Source organism: Pan troglodytes, chromosome 16, assembly GCF_028858775.2.
Source record: "Pan troglodytes isolate AG18354 chromosome 16, NHGRI_mPanTro3-v2.0_pri, whole genome shotgun sequence".
NCBI lineage: Eukaryota > Metazoa > Chordata > Mammalia > Primates > Hominidae > Pan > Pan troglodytes.
The window spans coordinates 10,782,504-10,797,524 of NC_072414.2; the positions used below are offsets into that span (position 1 = coordinate 10,782,504).

The following is a 15,021-nucleotide window of genomic DNA, read 5'->3' on the forward strand; positions in this document are numbered from 1 at the left end:
TGTTAAGTAAAAGAGAAAATCTAAGTAAAATGTGGTTGTTAATGAATGATAATGTCTATTATTGAATTATTAATTGTGACAAATATTCTCCACTGTCAGAGATAAAGAATGCAGTACATAATAATAAGGTGTCAATTGTCCGAGAAGATGTAACAATCCTGAACAAGTGTGCATCTAACAACAAGGCATCAATCTATGTGAGGCAGAAACTTAAAACCACAAGGAGGAATAGTTGAATTCACCTTGTAGTTGTAGACTTCAACATTCCTCTTTCAGAAATAGACAGATCCAGTAGGCAGAAAAAAAGCAGAATTCAGTTGAACACAGCAGCACAATCAATGAACTTGATATAATTGACATCCACAGACTATCCAACAATGGCCAGAATGCAGAGTCTTCTGAAGCCCACATGAATCACTCATTAAGATAGATCAAATTCTCCCCCATAAAACACACCTTAGCAAATTTAAAAGAATGGGAATCCTTCAACACATGCACTCAAACCACAACAGAATTAAGCTACAAATCAGTAAAAGAAAAATAAATGGTAAATTGCAAAATACATAGCAAAATAACATACTTCTAAATAACACATGGGTCAAGGAAGAAATTTCAGGACAAATTTTAAAAACATTTTGAACTAAATTTAAAGGAAATTACAACCTATCAAATGCAACATGGAATGCAATGTGGAAGGTTAGAGAGAAACGGAGAGCCTTAGTGTAATATGAGAAAAGAGGAATCTAAAAATCACTCATCTAAATTTCCACCTTAGGAAGCTTAAAAGAAAAAAGTAGAGACAGTTAAATCCAAAGCAAATAGAAGAAAAGATATATTTTAAAGACCGCAGGAAAAGAAGTAAAAGATAAAGCAACTGGAATTTTTAATTGGGTATTGATAGCCTAAAAGTTCCCAGAACATGTAAGTATCCAATGTTAACTAGGAAAATACAACACCTCAAAATTAACCCTTGCTTATAGGCATGCAGGCAGGACTCTGAAGACATGAAGGGTGTATAAACCAGGGTAATTTCATTTGGTTACAAAGTTGGCACATTTTTTAACTGTGAATAATTCACCCCTAAGAAATTTAGGTATGTATAGTTAGGCATACAAGGTATTGGGTACAAGGATAAAGACAAAATACATATTATTCTCTGAGAAACATGAGAAAATCATGAGGCTTCTAGGAGAATATCAAAGAACACGGAAGAGGTCATGCAGACAGAGATTGGTGAACATGTGTTTATCCTTGGGGAAAAGTCCCGAAAGGCCCACCCACTGCCACCCTCCACCATCTCTGCATGTTTCCAGTTTTCACTGTCTTTGGAGTTCTCACTGGGTCCCTTGTCTGTTCAGCTGCAGATCTCCCTATTCTACAGCTTCTTGTTAGAATGTTTTCACCCACAATGTATTGATACCAGGTGGTGTTGAGTTGTACACTGCATTTTCTTTCCTTCCTTTCCTTCCTTCCTTCCTCCCTCCCTCCCTCCTTTACTTCCTTCCTCCTTCCTTCCTTTTTTTTTTCAGAGTCTCACTCCATTGCCCAGGCTGGAGTGCAGTGTTGCAATCTTGGCTCACTGCTACCTCTGCCTCCTGGGTTCAAGCAATTCTCCTGCCTCAGCCTCCCAACTGGCTGGGACTAAAAGTGTGCACCACCATGCCCGGTTAATGTTTGTATTTTTAGTAAACATGGGGTTTCATCATGTTGGCCAAGCTGCTCTTGAACTCCTGACCTCAAATGATCCACCTGCCTCAGTCTCCCAAAGGGCTGGGATAATAGGCATGAGCCATCGTGCCTGGCATGGACACTGAATTTTCTTATCCATAGATCGTATCTGCACCTGGAAAATGATGGAAGGGACAAAAACCATGTTTACAAAGTCTACAGAAGCAGAGAGTAATGTCCTAGGCCTTCACCTTCACTCACCACTCACTAATTTACCCAGAGCAACTTCCAGTCCTGCAAGCTCCGTTTATGGTAAGTGCCCTATACAGGTGTGCCATTTTTTATGTCTAATACTGTATTCTTACCTTTTCCATGTTTAGATATGTTTACAGGCACACATATTTGCCATTGTGTTACAATTGGCTAGAATATTCAGTACAGTAACACACTGCAAAGGTTTGTAGCGTAGAAGCAATAGGCATACAGCCTAGGTGTATAGGAGGATATACCAGCTAGGTCTCTGTAAGTGCACTCTATGATGTTCACAATGTAAGCAAAAAATAAAATTCTAAGAGTGCCCAATCATCTGGATGGACTTTCCCCTCAGCCAGAGCTCTTTTAAAATTTAACCTGGTTCAGGCCCTAACAGGAAGTGGGGGTTGGACATGTCTCATTATACCTCTCCAGCATTAATATTAATACCAACTTTAAGTCTGAGTAGAAACATTTTAAAACCTAGACAGGTGCAGTGGCTCATGCCTGTAATCCCAGCAATTTGGGAGGCCCAGACGGGCAGATCACCTGAGGTCAGGAGTTCAAGACCAGTCTGGCCTACAGGGCGAAACCCTGTCTCTACTAAAAATACAAAAATTAGGCACCCTGGCGCATCCCGTAATCTCAGCTACTCGAGAGGCTGAGGCAGAAGAATTGCTTGAACGCTGGAGGTGGAGGTTGCAGTGATCCAAGATCGCACTACTGCACCCCGGCCTGGGCGATAGAGTGAGACTCTGTCTCTAAAACAAAAATAAACACAAAAACCTATTCTCTCTGAAGCCTGCTACCTGGAGGCTTCATCTGCATGATAAAACTTTGGTCTCCACAACCTTTTATCTTAACCGAGACATTCCTTTCTTTGATTCCAGGTCTTTAGACCAACTCAACCAATTGTCAATCAGAAAATGTTTAAGTTTACCTTCACCCCCCACCCCTCTTAGAATACCTGCCTTTCTGGACCAAACCAATATATTTCTTATATGTATTTGCTATCTCATGCCTCCCTAAAATGTATAAAACCAAGCTGCACCCTAACCACCTTGGGTGCGTGTTCTCAGGACCTCCTGAAGATTGTGTCCCGGGCCATATTTGGCCCAGAATAAATCTCTTCAAATATTTTACAGAGTTTGTCTCTTTTCATTGACAATAAAATGACCAACTCGACAAATGACACATTTCTTAGAACACATCCCCGTTCTAATGCTTGATTGTAGTTAATTGACAGAGATATCCTTTCTTATAGTTCCATGTGAAATATTTGATTCATTGACACGCAGTGGCTGACTTCCATGGAGACTCCTACTGATACTGTGTATAGCTCAATTATGATCTTCCCTTTAGTGTTACAAATGGAGTTTAATTATCGATTTTTCTCTGTGAGTTTCACACACATTTTTCCTTTGTATTGCGAGCTAGAAGCAAACAGCTGGGAATGCAGTAATCATTGTGTAATTGTGGAAGGTATGAATCAAAACGCTGTGGAAAAACAAATATGGTTTGGACATGCCTCAACAAATGTAAAGAAATGGACAGCTTATATGGAACAATGGAAATTATATGGAACAATAAAAATTATATCGACCAATGGTTTGCAAGACACTGTACATCAATCAAGGACGGACAGTAATCCCTGAAAGACTTAAAACAATTATAGGAGCCCTAAGATTGTGTCAAGTTACAGCTTTAAGTTTCCTTCTGTGGTGTGGCAAGGACTTTTGAGACTTTTTGTGTTGAGAAGATGAAACCGAGGGTCTTAAGAAGAGTTTTGCTCAGTGTCATCAAGCCATTATCCAAGCCCAGTGTTAAGAGTGGAAGAGAGGAATCATGCCAGCACCTATGCAGAGAGGGTTGGCTTGTGCTACCATTTTCTATATTGACATGGGTCACAGAACTATGGGAGCAGTCCAGGAGAAAAGGCAAAGCCACTCGAAGAAGTCATTTTAATAAACTTAGCCTTCAACGCTTTCATCTTATCTCTAACTGTAAAAAGACAGGCTTTTACATGACACAGCCCATGTTGCAGCATTAGCCCACGATGAGAGGCGACCCGTTAGAGATGAAAGAACTGCTTATGAGTAGGATGAACCACCACACCTAAACCAAAACCTGCATTTTCTACAATGTGTTGTTATGTGTGACTGATATACTGATTACATTTTGATGCTCTGTGACTTGGGATGTTTCACTTAAGATTTTTCAACTTTATGATAGTGGGAAAGTGACATGAATTCAGCAGGAAGTGTACTTCAAGGACCCATGAAACCATTGTGTTTTTCACTTTCAGTACAGTGGTCAATAAATTGCATAAGCTATTCCACATCTTATTATAAAATAGGCTTTGTGTTAGATAACTTTGCCCAACTGGCTGCTACACAAGCAATGAAATCTTCAGTCTAGTGATCTAAAAAACATTTTTGGCAGGATTTCCAAAACATTTATGAGCTGTGAGAATCCAAGATTCCAAGAGCATTGATACTTTATGGATATTTTTATTCCAAATGATAGATGGATATTTGTTTGCCAGGTGATGCTGTGGTCAGGGGCTGTGGTCTTCTATACACTATACAGAGAATTTCAAGGGCAGATCTTCTTAAAAACAAAACAAAACAAGACAGTTCCCCTGGTCTCCATCATCTTCGTTATTTTACTGTATTGTGATTTGGTACCACTAATCTTAATTTTCCTAAATATTGAGAGCCACCCAGTACTCCATGCAAACTATATAGCTGTGGTATGTATGTAGTGAAAGACAGCAGGGCAAGGTCATCCCCAAATTTAAAAGAAACGAATATCCAACTATAAAAAACTAGAAACATGCTGTCTGTGAAAATGCTTTGTGATGTACATTTTTATTATCACAGAATGGAACCTGTGTTTTGATTCAGCAGGTTCCAAACACTCTTTCGTAGAATCTATGAAGTGACATTACTGAGGCCATTGAATCATGTAAAACAAAAAACAAAAACTAGAAAAAAGCTATCTATGAAAATGATTTGTGATGTTCTGTTTTATACGACAGAATGGAATCTGTGTTTTGATTCACCTGTTTTCACTCTTTTTATAGAATTTATGAAGATTTTCAGGGACACAAATAAAGGACCTAAAAATTACTGGTTTTCCTTCTTCTGATGAGAAATGCATTATGCTCTTTTAAATAGAAACCTCCATTTAAATTACAGATGATCCTCAATTTATGATGGGTTTACTTCCTGATAAACCCATCGTAAGTTGAAAATAATTTAATTGGAAAATACATGTAATACACATAACTTACCAAACATAATAACTTAATCTAGCCTACCTTTAATATACTCAGAACTCAGAATTGCTTCTTGAGTCCTAAATTCCTGTTCAAATGTGCTTTAGGAATCCCACCTTCACTAGTTAGGACACTGAACCATCTGTTCACATGCAAACTATGCCAGAGGAGTATAAAAGGTTTAGCCTAAAACAGTGGATATTGACACAGCAGCTAGATAACTGAGGTAGGTATATTATTAACTGAGTCAAAAAAACATAAAATCTAAAAAAAACTCACACCTGTGATAACTTTTAAAAATATTTTGCTAGTTCACTGATAACAGAAAATAAAGTTTTTAATTCTTTTTCTCCAAGGCCATGTTATAAAAATATATGCTGCCTGGAGATGTATGACATTTCCTGAATGGCATTTTTATTTCAATGAAAACTAAAAACAATTTAATAATCACTCATCAAAGAGTAAAAAAAAAATACATGTCTATATATTGGTTGTCTGGACAAAAACACATCATGCAGACATTTACAAAAACAAGTTGGAAGGAATCAAAGATTCCAGACAATGTCTACAGCTTTTTGGTAAGAATAAAAACAAACAATATGAGGACATTCTTACTTGCACAGTAACAAAGTGATTCTCTGCATTCACAATGGGATTTTTGGTGTTGCCTCCACACAAATTAATGCCTGTGACCTTTCACAATTAGAACAAACTAAGCCATATAGTGCAAACAATGAAAGATCATTTTAAGCATGTGACTCTCAGTAAATTTTGTCTTATGGTCCTCACAAAAGCCTGTGTCCCTCTCCTTTTCAACCTGAGGTATTTCACAGCAAATTTCTAGAAAATACTAAAATGAAAATTGTGTAACATCTGTCTTTCTCAATAAAAGTGATATTTCCACTCAATTAGTAAAGAATGATGCTTGAAAAGGTAACTGAAAATGTATTTTGAAAAGCGATTATGAATGCATTTTTATATACAGGAATGAAAAGCATTAATACGCAATACAGAAATATGAATGGTTTTAGATGATGTTTATGTGAGGTAAAAAATGCATAAAAGTGTTAACTATATTTGCCAAAAAAAGGCAAGAACAAATATTACCAAGAAAGTCTGAAGCTGTTAAACGTCCTTGATCAGCAAGATGAATGACGTAGAGAAACATCTTTATTATACAAACAAACTGCATTCTTCAAACTATCCCAGGGGACAGCTGGCCTTGCCCCTGCAGACCCCACAGAAGGCTCTGAGCTCAGCTGCAGTGGCTGTGGCTCCGCCCTTGGTGGGCGTGGTCTGCAGCAGGAGGACTGCCTTCTAGGGGCAACTGCACTTGCACAGGAGGCACACAGGGATGTCTGTAGGGTTTTCTGCCTCATCTGGCTGTTGGGGGAATAGAAAATCCCCAGGCTACAAAAAGTAGAGACCTGTAACAAAGCACATTGAGCTCTAATAGAATTCACCAAAAAAGTAGTAAGCAACTAACTTGGAGACTAATATTAGGAGGATTACCTAAGATTCACAAGGACATTGGAGGCATAAGTATCATCAGTAATATTCCAATGTTCTAAACGCTCCTCTTTATTCAGAGTACAGCTGGGAATACAGGTATTTGTGCAAGGTATGCAGGTTTTTACTCTTCCCTTTCTTCCTTACAGAATAGACCAGTGAGTAAGATAACAGGCTATGGGTAATTTTTATGTTAAATGCATTCTCTTAGTAATTAAGAAAATGTGATATTTGCATAGAGATAAAGCAATGAAATAAGTAGAGCTCAAAAACAGACAAAATCATACAAAAGAAAATAATTTATAAGCGAAATTAATGGGGTAAAGATGGCTTTTACAATCAATGATCCAGGAAATCAAATATTCATTGGGGAACATCAAATCCATCTTTAATTTTGTACTACACACAAAATCAGTTGCAGGTAGATAATAAACTCAAATATAAAAATAATTTAATACAGTATTTATACCTGCTTTAGGAAAATAACTTTGTGACTATAGGATAGGGTAAGATTCCTTAAATTAGTCATAGAAAATATTTACCATACAAGAGAAAAGATACTCTAACATAGCTGACAGGAGCAAGGACTGGATATGGACCAAGTCAAACTCAAGGTCCTCATTTTCCTTTCTTGTAGGACTTAGCTCAGATTCAGAAATTGAACATGGGAGTGAGAGTAGTGCCTACCACGTGAGACTTTGTGAGAACTGAATGATCAAATGATACATAACACCTATAGACTTCTATCAACCATGAAGTGAGTATGTGTTAATACTGTTATTGTTTTCTACAAAATGGAATATGGATCATTTCCATAATTGTAAAATGCATCATGATTTTATGTTACAATGAAGGAATAAAACCTTGACAAAGTATGACAAAATGCTTCTTATGATTTCAAATATTTAGCAAATATTGAAAATAATTCTTATTAACGTATATGTGTGTGGATGCTTGTCTTTTTTCACTCCATTTATTTAATGAGATGAAATTATAAGCAAAATATGTTAATAAAGGTACTGATAAATTTTTACCACTCAGAACAAACTCTTCTGACTCCCTTTTAAACTCATCTCATCCATGATTTTTCCTTCATTATCATCATCTCTGCTAATCAGAAGCACTGGTGATGCTGCGTTTCTTGTGAGATTCCTTTGCCACACTCTGTGGGATTATCCTTCTAATCTACTGACAGCCGTCTACCAGTTTCCGTGTTGACGATTTTAGTAGAAGGTGTCAATGAAAGGTTTTTTTGTTGTTGTTTTTTGTTTTTTGAGACAGAGTCTTGCTCTGTTGCCCAGGCTGGAGTGCAGTGACAGTGGCGCCATCTCCGCTCACTGCAAGCTCCGCCTCCCGAGTTCACGCCATTCCCCTGCCTCAGCCTCCTGAGTAGCTGGGAATACAGGCGCCTGCCACCACACCCAGCTAATTTTTTGTATTTTTTAGTAGAGACGGGGTTTCACCGTGTTAGCCAGGATGGTCTTGATCTCCTGACCTCGTGATCTGCCCATCTCGGCCTCCCAAAGTGCTGGGATTACAGGCGTGAGCCACTGCGCCTGGCCAATGAAAGGTTTTTCAGACCCAGTTCATGTGTGTGCATATGAGGAGAACCACATATGACTATATTCTGGGCAACAGTGCTTTGACACTATCAATTTTTAGATGGAACTCAATTTGAAAGTTGTGAAAATACATCCTCTAGCATTAGTGGAATATATTATTTTTCTCTGTGGCTGCCTATTTCTCAGTGTTATATTGTGGTGTCTCATTGGCTGTATTCTGATTTGTTAGTGAGAAAACCTGTTGAAATATAGTTTCATACAAATTGGCAAACTTTATTTACCTTCTCCCTAGTTATTATGTATATTAGATTATTTCAGTAATACTGTAATTTCTATTTTACATGTTGTTAATTTTTACAGTTATTTAATTCAAATTTCAGGGCTGGACTTTATAGACATTGTCCAAAGGAATACCTGAAGAGTAAACTAGAAATAACAAAAATTCAATTTATGTGTAAATGATATTCTAAATCTAAATTATTCATCCAGAAAAACTGAATATCCATTTTCCCCATTCCTCCTTTATGATCCCATGTATGGCGGTCATACAAATTGTTTTTGATCAGTTACTGCAGATGTAGCTGCTTTATGGTTTTCATAAAATCTTTTGACGTAAATGTAAGAGCTAATGTTACAGGATCTTTGGGGTGTTGCTTTTCTGGCCAGGAAACTGTGGCTAGTGGCCAAAAACCTGTGGCTGGCATGAATGCTGGCTCTCTGTGAGGCTGTGGCTGGACCAAGTGCACCCCAAGCAGCTTCCGGCTGACACTGGGGAATGTGGTGGCACCTGGAAACTTGGAGATGTCAGGACTCACAGGGCCCCAAAGAGGGAGTCATAGCTCTGGTTCAGGGGGCTCCCAGGTCTGAGCTCCCTGAAGGGCTACAGCTTTTTTCTCTTTCTCTTCACCAGCAATGTGGTGGGTAAGGGGCATGTTTCAGCCCTATTTGCCTTACAGCTCTTTTAGTTTTGCCATTTGGCAGGTCCGGAGTTCTTGTCCTGCAACAAGGAAGAATGAAATACACAGGGTGAGTGTGAGCAAGATGAAGAGGAGCATTATTGAGCAATAGAACAGCTCAGAGAAGCCCTACAGTGGGCAGCTCCTCTCTGTAGCCAGGGTGTCCTGACGAGTGTTCAGCTTCTAACAGAAAGGGTAACTCCTCTCTGCAAGCAGGTCATTCCAGTAAATGTTCAGTTCTCAGGAGAGAGGGCAGCTCTCTGCAACTGGTCATCCCATCCTCTGCTCTGCTCTGCTCTGTCTGAGCCAGGGGCTTTTATGGGCCTCAGAGGGGAGAAAGTGCATGTGGATTGGTCCATGGGTGGCCATAGTTGGGCCTGGAAAAGGCAATACAAGTTCTAACTCTGGCCCATGGGTCTGGCATCAGCCTGGCCCCCAGCCTTCAGGCCCTCCCTGGCCTGAAAGTGGGGCCTCACTGGGGACCGACCCCTTTCACCCAAGAGCCTGTCTGCCAGATGCCTCTGTCCATGGTGCCCAGGCTATTTGCACCAAGGGGCACCTGCAGGCCAGTGCTGAGTCACCTTCAGTTCCCCCTCAGCTTACCCCATGCTCTTTGGTGCCCAAAGTCTGGAGGGGGCTGAGGTGGAAAGGGGCTGATGTGTCAGTGCTGCCCCAGAGCCCCACACTGGCTGGGCTGTGGCAGTGCCTGGGCTTGGCCCCAACCCTTCTCAAAGATTAGAGTGGGCACCCAGAGTGGGGAGGGGCCAGGCAGCAAGAGCCAACACCCCTGAGCCTGCAGGGGTAAGGGGAGCCTGCCTGGGCCCCCAAGGGTGTAGACTGCAGAGATGCCCAGTCCTGTGCCTGGGAGGGCAGGGCTCCTGCCTGTTCTGTGGAGCATGCAGGAAGCCCTGGCTGCACCTCCTCAGAGCCTGGGGCAGGGGCCCCAGGTTCTCACTGGGACCCTCTTTGCATACCCTTTCATGCCTGACCGCGCTGCTCCCCGACCAGTGGGCAACTTGGTCCATCCCAATCATGATGGCCCCCAGGGCTTCTCTGGGGACTCCTACTTGTCCCTGGCTCCTGCCAGCTCTGTGGAGCACAGCACCACCCCAGACCCAGCTCTGCCTCCTCCTGTGCCCTCCCCACAGTGGCCAGCATGACAACAGCAGCTGCTCTGGATGGCCCACTGCTGCCATCACTAATACTATGAAACCTGTGATTGACAATATATGTATCAGCTTTTGTGGCCTTAGGTCAAATAATACAGTCTAAGTTATTACACAAAATACAAGTGATAGAAGTAGGAAGAATAAATTGAACTTCAACAGAATTTAAAACTTTAGTTATTCAAACTACACTATCAAGACCACCCAAATAATAGTGATAGCCACAGGAGGCAGACAAATTCCTAGGCAGACGGGGATGGGTTCTCTGGTGAAAATTGACCTTCAAGCCAAGGATAGTCTGAAGCCTGAAAACCAAACTACCAGTTCTGGAGAGAGTCCATGGACCAGAGTGAGAACTTCTATTCATGCTTGGCCACTCTTTACTGATTGGTTTTTTGGAATAATGCTTTTTAACCAATCAAATGTTGCCTTTCCCAAGACTACCTACAGCCTGCACCTCCTCATTCCAAACCCATAAAAACTCCCAGACTCAGCCTCACAGTCGGCTACCCACTTTGGGTCCTGTCTCGTTGTTGAGAGCTTTTCTGTTGTTCAATAAAATTATTCTCTGCCTTGTTCACTCTCCAGTGTCCATGTTACTCATTCCTCCTGGTCGTGGGACAAGAACCTGGAACTCACTGAATGGTGGGATTAAAATGAGCTGTAACACTTCCTTCTGCTCACCGAGAGAAACAGCCACTGAGTGCCATTCCCTTCTGCTCACCAAGCTGGAAATAACGGGAATAAAAGGGCTGGTAACATGCTCCTGCTGGTTGGACTATAGGAGAAAGAGAGCTGTAATATGCCGCAGCTCACTGAGCTATGAGCTACAGGAGTGAAGAGCTGCAACATTCCTGTGGGGCTCAGACCTCAGGGCTCCCCAAGCAAGAGCTGTAACACCCCTTGGGGCTTTGCAACTGCTGTCACCTCCGTTTTCAGGTGCCACCGCATTCCCCTTGTCTGGATGCTGGCCCCCAACCGGAATTCACTTACGGCACTCCCAGTCCAGCTGCAGGCTGAGTGGGGAGCCACAGGGGCCGTGGGATCTGGGCTGGGGCGAGAGCAGAGCACAGCGTGCCGGGCTGAGTGGGCAGAGCGGACCCAGTGGGTCTGAATGAGACCCGGGCAGAGGTGGCGATGGCTGCAGAGATTCCCGGCTGGCAAAGCAGCACTGAAGGAATCCTGTAACAATAGGAGAAAATATTTACAAATCATGTAGCTGATAGGGTCTATTGTACATAATCTGTAAAGTATTCTTATAAGTCAAAGATATAAAGAAAAACATTCTAGTTAAAAGTGGACAAATTCTATGAATAGACATTTTTCCATAGAAGCTATACAAATGTACAATGCAAAGATGCTCAATAATATTAATCCTTGATGAAATGCAAATCGAAACCGTCATGATACCCATTTCACAAATCCTAATGGCATATTCATGAGAAAATGAAGGCAGTTTGTAAAACAGCATACAAAACAAGTGCCCATCTATTAATTTGGAGTAAAATTACCCATAAAGTGTGTCTGCTCTTTGTTGCTTCCTCACATTTCAGGAATCTTGGGACAAATGACTGCCCCTTCCCCAGGATAGTTTTTGGACTGTTAGCTTGGCCGTCTCATCACTTGCATAGCCAGCATGCACTATTGTGTCTCATAGCCTCACCCTTTAGGAATGCTTGCTTCACAGGAGAATGTAGTCTTCAACGTAATCAACCTAGGGTTCAACCTAGACTTCTACACTTCAGGTCTTAAAGAAAGCCGACTCTATTTGTTGACCCTTGAATTAATTTCTGTCCTTTTCTGGCTTTTGTGTCTCTTGGTGGTTTCAGGTGAGAAAGTCCTCGTTTAACTCTGGTTAAGTAACCCATGTTCATCAGCCAGAACACTCAGCCATCTATTTACATATAAAGTATATCAGAGGACTGTCAAAGTCTGAGCCTAAAACAATGGACATGAATGTACATTTAGGCAATAGAAAATGGAGAAAATTATTGACTGAGTCAACAAAAATAAAATTCTAAAAACACAAGCATGAGAACTTTCAAAAATACTTTGTTAGGTGATAAATAAAGGTTTCAATTTTCTTTCCAAGAGAACCTATTACAAAAATATATTCCGCCTGGAGATGTATGTACAGTTTTCCTTAGTGGCATTTTTCATTTCATTGAAAGTAATTTTAGTAATCACTTATCAAATTACAAGAAAAGTATACATATCTATCTTATGGTTCACCTGTACAAAAATGCCATGTTTACCTTTGTGAAAGTAAGGTGGAAGGAATTAAAGTCTCCTGCCAGTTTATAGCTTTTGGGTCAAGGAAAAAGCAAACAATGTGATGTTCATACTTGCACAGTAACATTGTGAGTAACATTGTGGCTGGCCTTTGCTTTAAAAATGAGTCTCAGTGTTTTATCTACACAAACCAATGCCTTTTTAACCTTTCACAATCAGAACAGACTAAGTCATACAAACATTCACTGTTTTTATAAGCCTGAGGCTCTTAGCAAATTTTACCTTTTGGCTCTCAGAAAAGTCCAAGTAATTCTCCTTTTCAACCATAGGTATTTTATAGAAAATTTCTGGAAAACACTATAACAGAGAGTATGTAACACCTGTCTTTCCTAATAAAAGTGATATTTTTCATTTTATTAGGAAATTGTGATGCTTGAAAAAATAATTAGTAAGATGTTATGAAAAATGACTATGAATACTTTAAATTAGGGAATGTTAGGGAATGAGAGGCATTAAAATATAATATGAAAATACAAATTTTGTTTTAGATGATTTTTATATGACCAAAAAATAAAGAAATTTTATACCGAGTGCTAAAAATATTTGCCTGCAAAAGAAAAAGCAAGAACATATATTACCAGGCAAAGTGTGAAATGATAGCAATGCTTGGTTAGCAAGCTAAAGTGATCACTGAACCAACACATTCTTTATAAGAAAGAATGTCTCTAGTCCCAGCTAATTGGAAGCCTGTGGCAGGAGGGCTGCTTGTGCCCAAGTGTTTGAGACCACCCTAGGCAACCTAACAAGACCCTTGTCTATTAAACAAATAAAAATGAATGTAATTTGCAAACTGACCACAGAAGGCTGGGGGCAGGAGGCATTCCCCATGCAGACTCCACAAAGAGCTGTCAGCTCAGCTGTGCCTGCTGCAGCCAAGCCATTGTTCAATGGAGTAGGACCAAGTCCACTGAGGCTTATCTGTGTGAGTAGGATGCAACCAGGGATGCCTCTTCAAAAACCTGCCAAGGATGGCTTTTTCTGGGGCAATAGAAAGTCCCTGAAGCTTCAGAAAGTAGGGAAAAACAAAGAGGAGGCATAGCATCTAATAAAATTCACTCAAAATGTACTAATAAAGCAGGAGTGGTGTAGATTCACAAAGATGTTAGAGACATAAGCATCAAAAACAGTGCTCTAAAGTTCAACACCCTCTTCTTTATTCAAAATACAGCTGGCAGTACTGGTAGGTGCAAGCCATGTGGGTTTTACTCTTCTCTTTCTTCATTACAGAATATTACAATGGTTAAGAGAATGGACCCTGGAGGAAAAATTCTTGTGTTATCTTAAGTCTCTTAGTAATTAAGTGTCGTTATTTGTACAGAGAAAGAAAAATAATCCAATGGAAGAAGAGAAGAGAGCACAGAAACAGACTAAAGCATATATAAGCAAGTAATTTATGAGAAAGACCAACAGGGAAAGTACACTTTTTCAATAAATGTTCTGGGAAATTTAACGTCTATTTATGTTAAATAAAATGAGATGGAGAAATAAAGTAAGATGTTTGTTCTCATATTTCACAGAAAATCAATTTCAGCTTGATTATTGATATAAATACAATAAAAATTTAATACAAGATTTAGAACCTAACTTAGGAAAATAATGTCATGACCGTGGGGTAGGGTAAGTTCTTAAAATAGTTGTAGAAAGTATTTACCATTTAAGAGGAAAGATATTCTAACACAGTTGATGTGAGCGAGGACACTGGACCAGACTGAGTCAGTCTCACAGTTCTTCTGTTCCTTTCATGGAGGGCATTAGCGCAAGCTCAGAACTTGACTGTGGAAGTGTTAATATACACCATGGAATACTATGCAGCCATAAAAATGATGGGTTCATGTCCTTTGTAGGGACATGGATGAAGCTGGAAACCATCATTCTCAGCAAACTATTGCAAGGACAAAAAACCAAACACCGCATGTTCTCACTCATAGGTGGGAATTGAACAATAAGAACACATGGACACAGGAAGGTGAATATCACACACTGGGGCCTGTTGTGGGGTTGGGGGGAGGGGGGAGGGATAGCATTAGGAGATATACCTAATGTTAAATGACGAGTTAATGGGTGCAGCACATCAACATGGCACATGTATACATATGTAACAAACCTGCACATTGTGCACATGTACCCTAAGACTTAAAGTATAATAAAAATAAAATAAAATAAAATGCACTTCACCAAAAAAAAATGCCTGCTTCTTGAGACGTTGTGAGCGTTGAATGAACTAATAATACATACAGTGTGTAGAATAATAGCAGGTCTGCATTAACAACTAAGTCAGTATTCACTAATACTGACCAATTTTTTTAATGTAATTGCAACATGTATCATGTGCATCA

At 40.1% G+C, this 15,021-nt stretch overlaps 1 protein-coding gene across 7 annotated transcripts in view; it reads right to left on the minus strand.

The window, feature by feature from the left end:
• LOC112205572 (serine/threonine-protein kinase Nek4-like) overlaps positions 1 to 15,021 on the minus strand; it is a 497,070-nt gene that overhangs the window by 136,278 nt on the left and 345,771 nt on the right. Inside the window, exon 16 of one of the 7 annotated variants that reach the window (XM_063794596.1) lies at positions 6,212 to 6,627. The exons of 1 other annotated variant lie outside the window; for it this stretch is intronic. The gene's annotated coding sequence lies outside the window, so the exon portion shown is untranslated. Of the gene's footprint in view, positions 1 to 6,211; positions 6,628 to 15,021 lie in introns of those variants that run through there. 5 more of the 7 variants (XM_063794597.1, XM_063794602.1, XM_063794603.1 and 2 more) reach the window with 5 other exon arrangements.